Source organism: Gopherus evgoodei, chromosome 9, assembly GCF_007399415.2.
Source record: "Gopherus evgoodei ecotype Sinaloan lineage chromosome 9, rGopEvg1_v1.p, whole genome shotgun sequence".
Lineage (NCBI taxonomy): Eukaryota > Metazoa > Chordata > Testudines > Testudinidae > Gopherus > Gopherus evgoodei.
Genome location: NC_044330.1, coordinates 37,785,349 through 37,802,154, shown reverse-complemented (window position 1 = coordinate 37,802,154; position 16,806 = coordinate 37,785,349). Strand labels below are relative to the sequence as shown.

Here is a 16,806-nt window from a genome sequence, read left to right as displayed (position 1 = left end):
TTGAGAACATAATTCATCTTTGTTTGGGATGTAACCCAGGATTCAAATATTTATCTTCATAGATGAAAGGCTAGCAGATTAGTGTTCTGTAAAAAAACTTTCTGTAATATTGAATTGACAGACAATTCAAATATCAAATTCTGCTCTCAGTAACACCAGAGTAAATGCAGACTAACTTCATTGCTAGCAGGACTTTTACACTCAGAGTAGCCTCAAACATTAGACTCTAGTGGGATGATGGCAGCAACCGAACTACGTGTCATCTTCACTAATATAATCAACTCCACCAGCACAACTGTATGGGATTTACAACTGTCTCAAACATTGCTGGCATGATGTGCACTGGTATTAACTAAATAACTTCTAGAGCAGTGGTTCCCAAACTTGTTCTGCCGCTTGTGTGGGGAAAGCCCCTGACGGGCTGGGCTGGTTTGTTTACCTGCCATGTCTGCAGGTTCAGCCTGCGCCGCTTCCAGCAGCTCCCATTGGCCTGGAGCAGCGAACCATGGCCACTAGGAGCCACGATCAGCCAACTCTGCAGTCACGGCAGGTAAATAAACTGGCCCAGTTCGCCAGGGGCTTTCCCTGCACAAGCAGCGAACAAGTTTGGGAACCACTGTTCTAGAGAGCTCAGTGCTTTAAGATGACATGCCAAGGAAAACAAAAAAAACTGTGCTTGTGCTCTTTATGATGTACAAAGACAGCCTGAAATATTCCCTTAAACCTCCATTAGAAATATGAAGGACCAGGAAGTCAAATCTAGTCCTTCCTGGTTTTGATGAAACTACTCAGATGTGCGATGTTGCTTATGAGCCCTTATTTGAATAAACACACTCATAGACCCATATATCTTAAGGTAAAGAATCAATATAATCATCAGTCTGACCACCTTCACATTGCAGGTCACAGAACACACCCACTGCTGAAATAGACCAACCTCTGGCTGAGTTACTGAAGTTCGCAAATCATGATTTAAAGACTTCAAGTTACAGAAAATTCACCATTTACACTAGTTTAATCATGCACATGCTACAGAGGAAGACTAAATACCCCTGGGATCTTAGCCAATCTGACCTGGAGGGAAAATTCCATCCTGATCCCCAAAATGGTGATTGGTTAGACTCTGAGCATGTGGGCAAGACCTACCAGGCAAATATCTGGAAAAGAATTCTCTGTAGTAACTCAGAGCCCTCCCCATCTAGTGTTCAGTCTCCAGCAATTAGGGATTGCTGAAAAGGTTAGGGAAAGACCTCTGTTTATAAATGTTTCCAAGATATTTAAAACAGCCCCATTTTAATCAATCTGGCTATTTTGTATGTGATCACTGATGACTTAATCCTACCAGTTTTCCATAGCCTCTAGGAAAGGCAAGACTGAATCTCCAGTGTAAACAAAAACCTCACATCTTGCAAGACTTCATATGCATCACAATAAACCAGAGGCAAAAGTCTTCTCTCACCTTCCCTCACTTTTCTGCAGATCCCCTTTAATTAGGCCAAAAAAAGGTGTTACTTGGTTCAAAATCCAGCCAGAACTGAAGACCCCCATTTCAACTCTCTACACCACCTAAAGAAGACTAAGTAAATTAGGATGTCTGGCTAACCTACCCCAGAAGCGACCACGTGAATGCTCACTAGGAAATACTTGTGATTTAATGAAAAATTATCACTTTAAATCTAACTATATTTTGACTCTTACTAGGTTACAGTCATGGTAGTGACCAGGCATAGGCCTGTATCAAAAAAATCTGCCAACCACACCATTCCCTGACTGACAGTGATCACAAAAATAATAAATTGTGTTATTTTCCATCTTTTCCTCTTAATCTCTAGGACTTGGCGGGGGCGGGGGGAGGAAATCTCACAAAGTTCATGTTAAGTGTCACAGCCAGTGATGAAAATTTTGGGGATAATCTTATCTAACCTCTTTACCACATTCCACACCCACATAGAGGTGGGTGGGTGGAGAAGAGATTCTGTTAGCAAAGGAGAAATTCACAACTATCCAGTCTGTTGCCTTTGATGGGATTCCAAGAAGATGCTGATGCTGAGAGCAAGTGGGGCCAGGTTGAGGTTTCAGTCTTGATGATACATGAGGCTTGGCTTGGTCTACACTAAAGAATTAGGACAACATAAGGCAGCTTATGTGGACCTAATTATGTCAGTATCTAGACCAGTGCTTCTCAAAGCCAGTCCGCTGCTTGTGCGGGGAAAGCCCCTGTTGGTCCGGGCCGTTGTTTACCTGCTGCATCCACAGGTTCTGCCGATTGCAGCTCCCACTGGCTGTGGTTCACTGCTCCAGGCCAATGGGGCTGCGGGAAGGGCACCCAGCACATCCCTCAGCCCACGCCGCTTCCCACAGCCCCCACTGGCCTGAGGGTGGCAAAGCCAGTGGGAGCCGCAATTGGCCAAACCTGTGGACTTGGCAGTTAAACAAACCAGGCCAGACCGCCAGGGGCTTTCCCTGCACAAGCAGTGGACCAGCTTTGAGAAGCACTGATCTAGACTACAGCCTTGCTCCCACCAATGTAAGTGCACTACAACACCGACATAGTAACACCACCTCCATGAGAGGCATAGGGCTTATGTTGGTGTAGTTAAGGAGACACAGTGTCAGTGTACATATTGAGTCCCTGACATCGGCAGTTGGCTGGAGCCCTGAAGTTGACAAGAAAGTCAGCTCCACAGGTGGGCTGCTGCCAGGTCTCCGCTCCAAGCCGAGCTGCTACCCAGGCTTCCAGCTGAGGCTAACACCTGAGCTCTGCACTGGGAGCCCTGCTGCACACCAGGGTCCTGGCTCCCCACCAGGAGCACAGCTGCTGACGGGACTCCAGGCTTGGATCTCCCCACCTGAGGTGCAGTTGAGCTCCTGACAGAGAGCTGCAAGCCCTGGCTCTCAGCCCCCCACACTGCTCCTATCAGACAGTGGAAGTGCTCCTGATGAGGACGTGCACCACTGACAGAAGTAGGATAATGTGGACATCAGCCACCACAGTAATTACTGAGGTGGCTGTAAGTCAGCCTAAAAAAGGTTTACTTAAGATTGTTGTGTAGACCTGCCCTTACGCTATATTAAAACAAAACAAAACCAACAAAGACAAAATGAGGAGTGAGGATTCCTCCAGTAAGAACTAAGAAATACTAGTATCTTTCTTTCCTACGACTGCTGGTTGACTTTGTAATATTATGAAGATCCTTGCAGTTAAATATGCTAGGATTTTTTTTTTAAATAAAAAGCTTAATTTAACTGGCGCTTGTAACATTTAGACCATTCACAAGTTATAATACAAGCATAAATGGCTTCTAGTAACTATATACTGCTGCATGCCAACATGTTAAATCATCCTGTGACTAGTTTTTAGAGAATGTGCATTCAGAAACAAGTGTTGTAGCCATGTTGGTCCCCAGATATTAGCATGATAAGGTGGATGAAGTAATATCTTTTATTGGACCCTCGCGTGTATCTCACCAACAGAAGCTGGTCCAGTGAAAGGTATTACCTCACCCACCTTGTCTCATGTAGAAACAAGTTATTTCTAACCTGTATTATGAACAGCCAAAAAAAAGGCACATTTTAAAAAGTGGAAAAATTTTTGGAAGCTACCCTTTCTGGTTACATGCAAACTTTCCTTAATAAGGATCCCTCTAGACACAGACTATACACATGCATCCGAAGACATGGGTATTCACCCACGAAAGCTCATGCTCCAATATGTCTGTTAGTCTATAAGATGCCACAAGACTCTTTGCTGCTTTTACAGACTATACATAGTGATCACCACATGGGGGGGGGCATTCTTGTTTTTAAAAAAAACCCACAGATTATTCACTAGATCAGGTTTATAAATGAACGTGGTCATATAAGGTTAACTTTGAAATCATGATTTGATTATCTTGACTGCATGCCTCTCCTTTTGGACAGTTTATTTTCACTCCAAAATACCACAATGTTCAGTTGTGACTAATCTGCTTTTCAAGTGATAAAAAATAAGACATCCAATAATGAGGCTGTCTCCACCAACCACGTTACTGAAATTCTACATAGTCTTGCAAAAAAATCAGCATAAAAATGTATTAACCCAGGTACAATTAAATTCACTCATCCTTCTCAGTGATAAAAACTGAGGATACCTTATTCGCTCAGGAAAATAAAAAGTAAAATAACTTGCCACAAGCAAGTTGGTTTTGGTGGTTAGTTTATTATTGCGAGCAGGAAGATTATTAAATGTACCAAAAAAAATCCATTCTTGGGAAATCACTACTATAATTTCTAGGTAGAAGACACAAGGTTAAGAATGCACTGAATTTTTTCTTAAGATCCTCTCTCTTCTCCATTCCTCAATTCAGATACTACTGGAGATTCCACCTAACTTATCCCTGAGGGATTACAGCAGGCCATTCTTTATTACAGGGATGTAAAAGGTTTTGCAAAAAGGTGGGCCTTGCACCAGGCTCCGGGTCAGGCTTACAACCACTACAATGGAATTCTTTAGGAAAGCGCCCTCTGCTAAGAATGCTCTGCCCTCTCTTCCCCATCAGATGGAATTTTTCAGTGGGTCACAACACTGCTTTAATGGGATCATCAGGGCTGGCATTACACTTACTGGGGCCTGGGGCCAAAATCTAAGCCCAACTGCCCTAGGTGGCAGGGCTCAGACTTCAGGCCCCCCGTCCTGGGTGGAAGCCCTGGGGCTTCAGTTTTGGCCTACCCGCCTGAGCTAGTGGGGTTTGGGAGGGCTGAGGCTTCGATTCCCCCCTCCTGAGGTTGTGTAGTAATTTTTTTTTTTTTTTGTCAGAAGGGGGGCCCAGTGCAGTGAAGTTTAAATACTCCAGCAGTTCTCAAAGCAAGGGAGTCAAGTACATCCACAGTAAAATAGGGAACCCCCAGAATGGGCACAGAATTAATGTGATGAACTCTTGGAAGAAAAAAACAAAAACAAAAAACCACACTCTTGCTCAGAAGGTAAAATTATTCAAATTGAAGTTTCCACATATTTGTCTTCATCCTCAATTAGATTAAAATGCAGTAATCTAATCTGGCAATAGTAAAAAACATGACCATAGTGGCTAAATCCTCCTCTGACTAGTTAAATCTCTCATGGCACCATTGTGCATAAACAGGAAAAGCAACAAGACCAGTCAGACCCCCAAACTGTATACTTCCCTCAGGGCACAAGGTTGATGTTCCTTCTAGTTCCTCAAAGCAGGAGTTCAAGTCTGAGGCAACTATTTTGCTCTGGTTCTAAAACCTTAGAGAAAGGCAAATTGTTTTCATCCTAGGTGATTTCCTCCCCTCCACTAACAGAGAAGCTGGGCCACAGCCCTGATTGTGGCTGCTGAAAAGAAAAGGCAAGCTATTTGCACTGTGTAGTAGATCCAACCATTATTGTATTATATAAAGGACCAATCAGTATTGTTTACCCAGTTGTGCCAAGGACTGCACAAACACTCAGGAACACATGGTGTCTGAAAAGCTAGGATCCTCCAGTATATTGGTGGCATGGGAATACATGATATCTCAACTGCTCTAAGCAGTCAAAAATTAATGAGAGCAGGAGATGGGTATAAGTCTTGTGAGACTTCACTCAAAGTCTTTTGGCAACGAACTACTCATCACAACGTTATAAATGGTCTGTAAGAAATAATCAAAACCAACTCTGAGCTGAGCTGTCAACTTTGAGCTGTCATGCATGCAATCAGCAGCACTATATGGCCAACTGTATCAAAGGCTTCTAAAAGTCCTGAAGTATAAGCATGAAAGTTTGTCTTGTTCATATCCATAAGAAGGTTCTTAATCCATATCAGATGCATCAATGCGGTGTCCTAGACCTTCCACTGTAGGTACTTGCAAGCATAACAAAAACGAGACTTATTTAGGAGTGTTTTCTATGTACACTAAGAGACTTTTTATACCTCTGCTTTGTAAAGTAAAAATCTGCTTTGCTATTATGTGAAAATAGCATCTGAAACATCCATAATTGAAGAACAGGGCAGGACAGGCATGCATTGACACAGAAAGCTAGCACAGCACTTATTATGACATTACTGCCTTGATTACAAGGCTGCCAACTTCATTCACAACAAAAAGCACACTTCTTTCTTTATACTACACCGCAACCCATGTAGTACAAATTCATTCTTTCAAGAATGATTAAGGTTACCCAATATTTCCCACTGTAAGGCCCCCGTTTTCAGTTGCTTATAAGCTTCGCCAACTTTAATAGTTGGAGCGGAAATTTTCCATCCGGAATCCGCCTGAGGCTGAATTATTAATTATTATTATTATTTTCAGCCACTTCCAAGAATGAGGCTTAGCAAAAATACATTGTTTTGCCCATGTTATTTTTTTTTTAAAAATTGAGACTCTCTTTTAAATGCTCTGGCGCTCCCATGCTTGATAGCAGGGGCTCTCCATATCTTCAGGGCCAAAAATTTCAAGTTCCTACTCCCCCTGTAGAAAAAAAATAATGTGATCAGGTCATTAAAAATTGTGTCATAATGCATATGAATTCAGAAGAATATGCATGGGCAATCTTACTTATGGCATTTCTTAATTTTTGAGTTCTTGATTTTGAAATTATGGAGTTCTGTTAACAGTTATTGTGTGTGTAATATGTAATTAGAGGGATAAGCATTACTAGATATAATTTGCACAAAAAATGAAGAAGCCAGAATATACAAACTAAGATTAGAAGATTTCCCATATTTGTCCAGCAAGATATTTTCAACATATCTAAAGAATATACTATATAGTCTTTATTACATATGAAGCATTTTAGTACTGTGGATTAGTATTCGGTACAATAATCCATTTTTATACAAAATAATTTGAGGTTATGAAAATTTACCTATATATACACACACACCAGCACATACATACACACTAGAGATGAATTCATGTGGCAAATATATTTTATATTGAATCCACATGTGGATATAGTTAAATATCCCAATCCGGAAAACATCTGTGTATCTTAATTTATTAAAATTCAACAGACTCCTCACGCGTGTTTTCAGGTCTGAGTCCTAATACACAAATCTTGGCAATAATTTTAGTGTGTAATCTACACAGACTGTTCAAGAACCCAGGAGATTTACAGCGTTACGTTCTCCACCCACCCCCTCCCAAAAAAACATTTCAGTTAGCCTTTCAACAGATCTTGGTGTGTAATCAAGTTAGTAGTAGATTTTTAAAATTTTTGTAACAATTTCAACCGGTAGAGGGTGTGCTTGAACATGCAAGGGAACCTGAATATATCCAGCTAGGTTTCACACACTGAAAACATTCCTGATATTTCCATAAGATAAGTCTGAAAGTTATTTCTGTAATAAGATTCTCTCCTCATCTTGTAATGTTAGAGCTTTCAATAAACAAATACATAAAAAGGGTTTACTCTTCCATGCTACATTCCATCTCGAAGCCAAAAGAAAAAATTATTCTACATTTTGCTTGTTAGTTCAGAATTGGTTTATGGTCAATATAGGCTGTCTAATCTACATTCTTTTTAAAGTAGGTATCTTGGCAATATCTGCTATGAAGTTACTTCAAATTAAAGTTTTATGATTGTTTGGGGCAAAGGATGTCTAATGCAATGCAAAAAACAGCAACCCTTTAAAGACTACTTACAGAGATGATTAATCTGTTCTATCCTTTTCTTTTCCAGGATATGCGACCTTTGATATTGAATTCTACTATTAGTTTAGTATACCAAGATAACAGAAAATTCTTTGATGGTTGCCTTCGGTTTTCCCCCAATGAATAATAAAGGGGTCTATGTTATGCATGTTTGTGATTAAGCAATCAAAACTGTCTAGACAACCCTAAATAAGATTCCCAAAAAGAAAAAGCCTCCACTGGGACTCTCTTTTTTATCAAATTGCTGTATACTATTTTATCAGTGTTGAAAAAACTGGATGGCTCATGGAACCGTTAAGATACTGAGACCCTTTCACCTCTAGTTACACAAGTTCAAATCTAACCCAAGCCAGCCCCCGATCGCAGACCTCTGTATATGTTGTTGTAGCCATGTTGGTCCCAAGATATCAGAGACACAAGGTAGGTGGAAATGTCTTCACTGGACTGTTCAGAAGTTGGTCCAATAAAAGATATTACCTCATGCACCTTGTCTCTTGCTAGGCAAGACATCCAAGTCATCAAAAAACAACTGAATCTGGTTCATATTTACTTTATCGTTGGCCAGTTTACAGACTTATCAAATAAATTACTTTTCCACATTCTAGTTGGTGTCTGCATTATGTTTGACTATGTTCTACATGGCTCCCCCTCTCCACAAATACACATACCAGATGCAAAGCATGATATACCTGTTCTACAACAGTTACTGAACTGCTGATCATGACCAAATCTCAGGACTTTAGGTGTATACTAAAACCTTTGTAGATTGTTGAAACATTACCTATTTTACCTGTTGTCACTGACAAACAGTAGGAACAGCAATATTTCTGCATATACCTTTACCTGAGATTAACTATTATTTTGAAGCCTTATGCAATTATCTTTTGTTGTACTGACATGAATTTATCTTATCACCTAGCTGAGATATATGGTGTAACATACAAGCAGCCACCCGTACCGATTACTATAATCTCCACCAGTCTGAGTGAGAAAAGTCATATTTTTATAGTTCTGGAATACCTTAGTAATGGATGCAACAGAAAAAAAAATAGATTAGGGGGACGGGTCAGCTTTTGTAACATCTTAAAATGGCAGTTTTAACCTGTCCGTTGTACAGATCTTAACTGTTCTTATTATTAGCAGGTGCTCATTTTACACCCAAGTTTACTTATGTACTGAACACCTGCTTTCCCTATTTCTCACTATCTTGCCATCAGAAATGCTAAATCTTAGAACTTGCAAATTTTATACACACAGGAATTCATTTATTTAATCATCCTGATCTCCAGTTTGGGCTGTTCCTCATTTTCTGTGTCTTCAAAGTACATTTGGTAGTTCTACAGATATGCAGCTGTCTTTTGATCACCAGTATATGCACCAGATCCTCCCATTCCTCAGATCACACACAGTGTTGCTATATACATCTGCTTACTGCTCGTGCATAGTCACTACAAAAAATTAACAGGAAATCTTTTTGGAGGGGTCAGAGGAATACTCATAAGAACATTCTTTTTCTTTGCTATCAACTACTTTCTCCAAGATTACAAGGGGAATTAATTGCTTGGATTTTTTTTTGAAGAGCAGCCCAGGAATACAAAGTCTGTTTAAGGCGTAACAGAACAGTAGGACAATAAACATATGATACGAGATTACATCTTGGGGCCTCAAGTTTGAAAGTGGCTCATTTTAATAAGATAAGAATCTCATCTCAAATTATTTCCAAAACCATGTCAGAGATGCTATTAGGCCAGGGCCGCCCAGAGGATTCAGGGGGCCTGGGGTCTTCGGCAGCAGGGAGCCCCCACTGCCAAACGGCCACCAAAGACCCGGCACTTCGGCGGCAGGTCCTGGGGCGGAAGGACCCCTGCTGCCGAATTGCCACCAGAGACCCGGGGCGGAAGGACTCCCCCCTCCCCCCCACTGTAGGTCTTTGAGACACTTCGGAGGCGGATCCCAGAGCAGAAGGACCCCCCGCCGCTGAAGACCCGGAGCGGAAGAAGCTCCGGGGGCCTGGGCCCCGCAAAAACTTTCTGGGGCTCCCAAAGCGAGTGAAGAACCCTGCTCCAGGGGCCCCAAAAAACTCTTGTGGGGGGTCCTGCAGGGCCTGGGGCAAATTCCCCCACCCCTTTGGGAGGTCCTGCATTATGCGTGCTAACTTACTGTGTTACGTAGAACAGCTCCTTCTGCATTTATTTACACACTTGCTACTCAAGACATTACTGGCTATGTGAACAAAAGCCAAAGGGCCTGATCCTGAAACATATTAAGCATCCATAACTTCCACCAAAATGAAAGTGTTGAGGATAATCCATATCTATCAGGATAAGCAGAGCCCTGTGTGGATACAAGATTTGTATCCACATCCAATCCGCAAACATCTGTGAATATCCGCAGATTTGCAAGGCTCTAAAGATGCAAAACAAAGGTACTCATTAACTACAATTTACTATTCTTTCTTTTGTACTTCATTAAAAAAAAGTATCATTTACCCAATTCCAGCCAAGATAAATCCTTGTCTTCTTCCTTCCCATACTTCACCCCCACCAGCTCATCACCTGTTAACTCTGTACATAAATATATTGCCACCTTTGAGAAAAGAAAAGTTACTTGAGAAGAGTCATGGTTGACCTTCAATTTTGTGCTGCAGTTTCTCCACCAGTGTTCTATTTCTCACAGTAGAAGACAGTCAGTGATTGAATGACTGCTTATGATATTAAAAGTAAAGAAAATCTTTGACAAAACAGTCATTAGGGAAACAAACACAAAACACCCCAGCCCACCTCTGAGATTATGATTAAATCTCTAGGTCTGAAAGGGACTTCCTTCACTGCTAGTAGACCTTGTTCTTTAATTGGCTGAAGACGTTGCCATTCAGCAAGTCAGACCATAAGAACAGCCACACTGGGTCAGACAAAAGGTCCATCTAGCCCAGTATCCGGTCTTCTGATAGTGGCCAATGCCAGGTGCCCCAGAGGGAATGAACAGAACAGATAATCAACAAGTGATCCATTCCCTGTTGCTCATTCCCAGCTCCTGGTAAAGAGAGGCTAGGGACACCATCCCTGCACATCCTGACCAATCCATCCATCACTGGGTTGCACCAGTAGCCTCTTGTGGTTTAGGGAGTGAGATCTAGCACTAAACTCGCATGGAAGTGTAAAGCATTAGGCTGTGTGATTTAATTTTATGGCATTTGATTCCTGGAAGTTTGGTTCAAAAGCTAAGCAGATACGATCTACTTTTTTAAAAAATAAAAGTATTAAGAAGTACCACAGTCATGCTACAGTTTTCTTATATTACTATTGTTTATGTAACCATTTATGCAAGTGGATGGCACTTAAAACACCAGAAAAGACTTTGGAGATCAGGATAAACTATTCAATTGAACTACATAATACTTAGAACTTGCACAGTGCTGTATATTTTCAAAGCGCAAGTCAGACTTCAATCTTTTGTTAAAAGCCCATTTGTTAATACTTGTTCCAATATAGTTTAGTTAGTTAGCTGTGTGGGTGGGAGTTGGAATATTTATTGACAAATATAAATAATTTTGACAAGTAGAAGACTTTCCACCTATTCCCCAAAACATTCACTGAATAAAAATTTATCTGGAGAATTTGGACAGCTCTATACAGAAGAGGTGGTCAAAAATCTTTAAAAACAAAAACCACACACATAAAAGGTCCTGTCTGTTGCATGGATAAAGATCACATGGCATTTTTCATAAGATTAAGGATCTGTCCTTGTGTTATTGGCCCAAGATTTCCCCTGTGTGCCAGTTGGTTATTGGCCTCCATCAGAGAGGTGGCTTCCCAACACTTTAGCTGTATGCATTCAATTTTAAATTATTTTTTAGAGAAAAAAAGCTTTTAAATTATTATTATTGGAGATGCAAATAAATATGTTTTTTAAAAATCATTGTTTAAAAGTGTACCAAAGAATAATCTCACATTTGGGAGCATTCAGTTTTTATCCAGTCTATCATTTGGCATATACAGTATACCCATAGGTTAACTGAAACATCATTTTATTTGAGTGTTATCCTGATAGACTAGAACAGTTTCTCATATATCTCCATCTCAGATTCTCATCTATTTCCAAGTATAATCAGAAAAAAATATGTTTCCCTCCTGCTTGTACCTCAAAGTACACCTCTGCTCTCATTTTTCTATTTTAACTTTGTAATTCTTCTTTAATGGCAGTGATAGTGTTCTTAAGACAGAGTACAAGCCACAATACAAAGCTGCATTGTAATATTTGTACTTAGTGTTTATCCCTCTCTTGCCCTTTCCTAAAGGGGTCCTATTCTCTTCGTCCTTACATCTGTTTAAGACCAATATAACCCCACTGGCTTTAGAGGGGTTACACTAGGAGTCAGTGAGAGCAGAATCGAGCCCATAGTCTTTTATGGGCCTCCTTATAGTCACTATTCCGATATTAGCACCAACACACATCTTCAGCAATGTCTACCCGAGGCTCTCTACAAGCAATTTTCCATTGTTTACAACACTGACGGTTGCCACAGTGGGTGTAAGGTAGACAAAGCTCCCATGCAGCTGCTGGTGCTTTTACCCCTATGTCACTGTGAGGCCACAGATGCTGGATTTAAGGGTGCTGGGGTCCACTGGGTTCCAACAATAACAGGATTTACAGTTTGATTCAATGGCTCTCAACACCCCCGCTATAAAAACTGTTGCAGCACCCCCATGTGAGGCCACAGAGGTGACAAAAAGCACTGGCAGCTGTAAGCACCTCGTCTACACTAGGGCTCCCCGCCTTGCACCAGCAGGGGGCAGTGAGTGGGGATAGGAAGTGGGGGGCGACGGGAGAGAGGTTCCCCCACCGGAGGCAGGCGATGGGCAGCCGCCGGGGGCGGACCCCTTACTCCCGGGGCCATAGGGATCTGGCAGGGGAGAACAGGACCGCGCACCGGGCTCAGGGGACGCAGGCCCCCAGGAATCGGGGAGCGCCAGGAGGCGGGTAACGATCCCCGCAGCATGCTCAGCGCGACCCCAGAGCACCGAGAGAGCCGCCTCTCCGCGCAGGACCGCGCCCGCCCCGGGGCTGGCAACGGGCACTGACCGGAGCCCACACACTCATGCAGGGGACGGGGCTCCCGGGGCGGGACGCTCACCTATTCTCCTTGCTGCGAGTGCCCGGGGTGCGCAGACCAGGCTCCGGCGCGGCCGCCACTCCGCTCCCTTTAAATCCCCTCAGCAACTGAGCACCGCCGCTGCCGCGCTCGGGATTTATCCCCGCCCGGTGGGAGCGGGCGGCGCGAGCAGAGCCCCACCCCAATCCTGCCCTCTCGGCCAGACCCCGCCCCCACCGAGACCCCGCCCTTCTCCTGGACACTCCAGCCCCAGTCCTAACCCAAACGGTTCCGCCTACCAAAGCCCCGCCCCCTCCTCGGGAAACCGCGCCCCCAGCCTCCGTGGATCCACACCTGGCCCTCACATTACCCTCCCCCTCTGCGTCAGGCTCGTCCTTTCCAAGACAGAGCCTGGTTCCTGTTCTCATCGCAAACCGATCTTCTGAGAGCCCCCCAACCCTTCCCATAAGCATATTCCACTCACTCCCCCACCTCCATCGCCACCCAGAAACAGCCTGCCCCAAACTCCCCCCTCTCCCAGTGCCATATTGAGATAATCCACAACTCCCTCCCCACACACACACCATCACCTTCAACCCTCCCTTGAGGTAGCTGGAGCAGGGACCATCACCGCTGGTCTGGGGAGGCTGAGACCTCACCCCTCACCTGACCACTGCTGGTGGGCTGCAGTCTGTCCTGGAGGAGGGACTTGGTACCCATACACCCAATGTGAAGGTCCCTGCTCACATCTCCAGAACAGAATTGTGATGCCGAGTCAGCAAGCAAGCACCCTCTCCCCACCACACACATGCACACACCCAAGAGCGGCAGGTTTCAGAAACTAAAACCCTATATCCTTGCCCACCCGTTCTCCAAACTCTACCCGTTCCCCCACGTAGTTCTACAGTAGAGCAAGAAGTAGGGTGACCGCACAGCAAATGTGAAAAATTGGGCCGGGATGGGGAGTAATAGGAGTCTGTATAAGAAAAAGACCCCAAAATCGGGACTGTCCCTATAAAAAGGGGACATCTGCAAGAAAGAGCAGAGGGATTGAAGCACATGGACAATATGGGAGCTCTGTAATCTAAATCTCAAAAAATCCCTTACATTACAGTTGCCAGGAAAAATTTGAAAATAGACTCTAATAAAATGAAGAAACTTTAGGAGGTAAAATCTTCATTAGGGCCCCCAATCTGTTCTCCTTCCCTACTCCTGACATTACTATACCCCACCCTTACCAGACAGAGAAAGCAACCACTCACCTTTTCCAAATTCCTCCCCATTCTTCACCTTCTTGCTTGTGTGAGAGGTTACCCACCTTTATCTCAGACTCACCACTCCACCTACCTGGGAGAGCCCCAACCCAAAATACCCTCTCCTTTTGCCTGGGTGAGAAACTCTATAGACTTCTTCCCCTCACACCTGTGTGCAATCACTCCACCCCTTCCTAAAGTCCTCCATCTCTAGCCTCAGAGAATCCTTCTCACTCCTGGCGTGTCCCCAACTGGTCCCCTCTTGCCTTATTAACTCCCTTACTTTATTTGCAGGTGAGATTATCATTTCCTCTGCCAAAACCTTTAGTCCAGCAGTGAATACAGCAAACACACATACACTTTGTATGCAGAGTTGCTGTAGTCATGTCAGTCCCAGGTTATTAGAGAGACAGTGGGTGAGGTAATTTTTTTTTATTGGACCAACTTCAGTTGGTGAGAGAGACAAGCTTTTGAGTTTGCACAGGGTTTGAAAATAGATCTGAAGAAGAGCTCTGTGTAAGCTCCAAAGCTTGTCTCTCTCACCAACAGAAATTGGTCCAATAAAAGATATTGCTCAGCCACCTTGTCTCACACATGCACTTTGTCAGGCTAAGACACTCACCCTGGTGTGCATGTTCAGTCTCATGTGTTCTCTGTCACAGGTGCTACTGTTACTGCCTGGAGCTGGCTAATTTCCTGGTTTGAGGGGGCTTTGGCCATTCCCTTACATTTTGCGGGCATCTATGGCACTGTGACAAGGAGGAAGTATTATACTGGGAAATGCACATTAATCTTAACATTGGCTGACAGCCCTGAGGATCCTGACAGCCCTGTTAATACCACTTGGGTCATTTGCAAGCTAAACAAATAGGCATCCTATGAGCCTGGTGGAGTGCAGCCGTCATGGTTACACATTAGAGCTGTCTGAAAGTTATTTTTTTTCATTTTGCAGGCACAGCAAAGGAGATGCAGCCCAGCAAGAGAGGGACAAAGGTGCTTTAAACAATCTTTATGCCCTTGGGCTTCTGTATTGCTCTGGGAGCCAATATACAACCCAGCATAAACTAGGACAGCCAGAGGATGCTTTAATTTATGGCAGCCTCCTCAGGGCTGCTTATGGACTGTTCCATAGTCTGGAGCAGCTCAGAATCTCTGTACCAATCTCCTCTCTCATCTCTGAAAAGCACCCAGTTCCAGAACAACTGAGGGGGCAGCCAGTGGAGAGGCAGTAAGGACAGGGATTTGGGGACAGACAATGTTCCATAATGTTTTACTTTATTAGCAGTATCAACCAAAATGAGTATTTTTACAAGTTTTCAATACAAATGCCACCATTGTTCAATATATGGCCCATTTTTGCTTATTTTCACTCAGAAATGCTCTTCCCCCCTCCAAAATGTGCATACTTTAGTGACATTTTCTGCAGAAATAGACCCATTTAGAGGAAAATGCAAAAACTCTTGCATTTCAAGTAGTTTGACATTTGTCACACACACTGATTCTCAAACTCTTTCTTCATATGGACCAAACATTAATACAGAGATAGAAGGAGCAGAATGCATCCGTGAGACTATGAGTGATCATACAGACCCTTTCACCTCCCTTTCATTATTACAAAACATCCCTGTGAAATCTATGTGGAACACTAATATTAGGAATGTATTTTTAGCAACGCTTTAATACGTTTTAGCTTTTGGGAATAAGGAGGAGGGGGAGCCAGAACCAAGTGACTGGCCAGCTGCGTGGATACCTAGCAAGTACCCCATACTCTCTGAAGACAAACCAAAACCCCAGGTTTAAATATCCTCAAACTTTGGCAAATTTGAATCCAAATTTTTCACTCTAGGTCTGTTTCTAGTTTAAACACAGATGTTGACAAGACCAAGAGTGTTTCCACCAAATTATCTTGAAATGGTTTTCAGTTGTATTTAAAACCCAGTTTGGGTAGCATAGTTCCCAGCTCACTGTAAGCAAAGCCTTGGAATTATGCTGCCAGAAAGCAGCCTTCTTCCTTCCACTTTCTGGTTGCCATGGTGCACTGTCAGTATAAGATCATGTAGAAGAGGGCAGCCACCTCTAGCCCAGATAAATAATCACTATTTTTCTAATTAATTAATGGCCTTATATAATTGTACTTGTATCTATTATAAAGTAAATTATTAACACGTGTGCAGGTATCTAAAGAAAACATCATGCATCACGCCTGTTAGTTATTTTGTATTAGCACTGATTGATTTTGTATGTAGGCTAAAATTAATGAGCCAGATCCTGAGATTCTTTCTTAGGCAAAAAACTCCAGTGACTTCAACAGAAATTTTGCCTTAGTAAAGATGAGAGGATTTCACCCTGAATTTGTACATAGGTCTGAACTGAATATATATCTTGTTACTACTATTTGAATTCATTTGTATGAAGGTATGTTTATATTAAATTTTGGTGCACATATGTATGTAAAAGAAAACTTCATACTCATATCTAATATGTTACAAGGCTATACTTAGAACCAGATAGCTTTGTCAGATGAGACCTAGATATTTTGAAGGGACAGGGTTAAAGTCACATACAGACACTAATAAGACTACAGAAAATGTCAGCAATTTCTATTCCACTTATAGCAAAATATCTCATCATGATGGAAAAATTTGACATGTTATCAAATTCAAAAGCGAAAAAATCAAAGTAATATGGGAAAATTGATTCAAAGTCTAAAACTGACAAGATAGGGTGTGTTTTGAAGGACAGTGTCTATACACTATCTAATTTTGGAGAATGCTTACTTTTTGATACTTATGAATGCTGCCATCTGCTGAGGATAAAAGGTTTAGA

General features: G+C 42.6%; 1 protein-coding gene across 2 annotated transcripts in view; it reads right to left on the bottom strand.

The window, feature by feature from the left end:
* SERPINE2 (serpin family E member 2) overlaps positions 1-12,874 on the bottom strand; it is a 38,781-nt gene extending 25,907 nt beyond the window's left edge. The window contains exon 1 of one of the 2 annotated variants that reach the window (XM_030576116.1): positions 12,770-12,874. The gene's annotated coding sequence lies outside the window, so the exon portion shown is untranslated. Of the gene's footprint in view, positions 1-10,124; positions 10,144-12,769 lie in introns of those variants that run through there. The other variant, XM_030576118.1, reaches the window with a different exon arrangement.
* Positions 12,875-16,806: the final 3,932 nt, after the last annotated feature.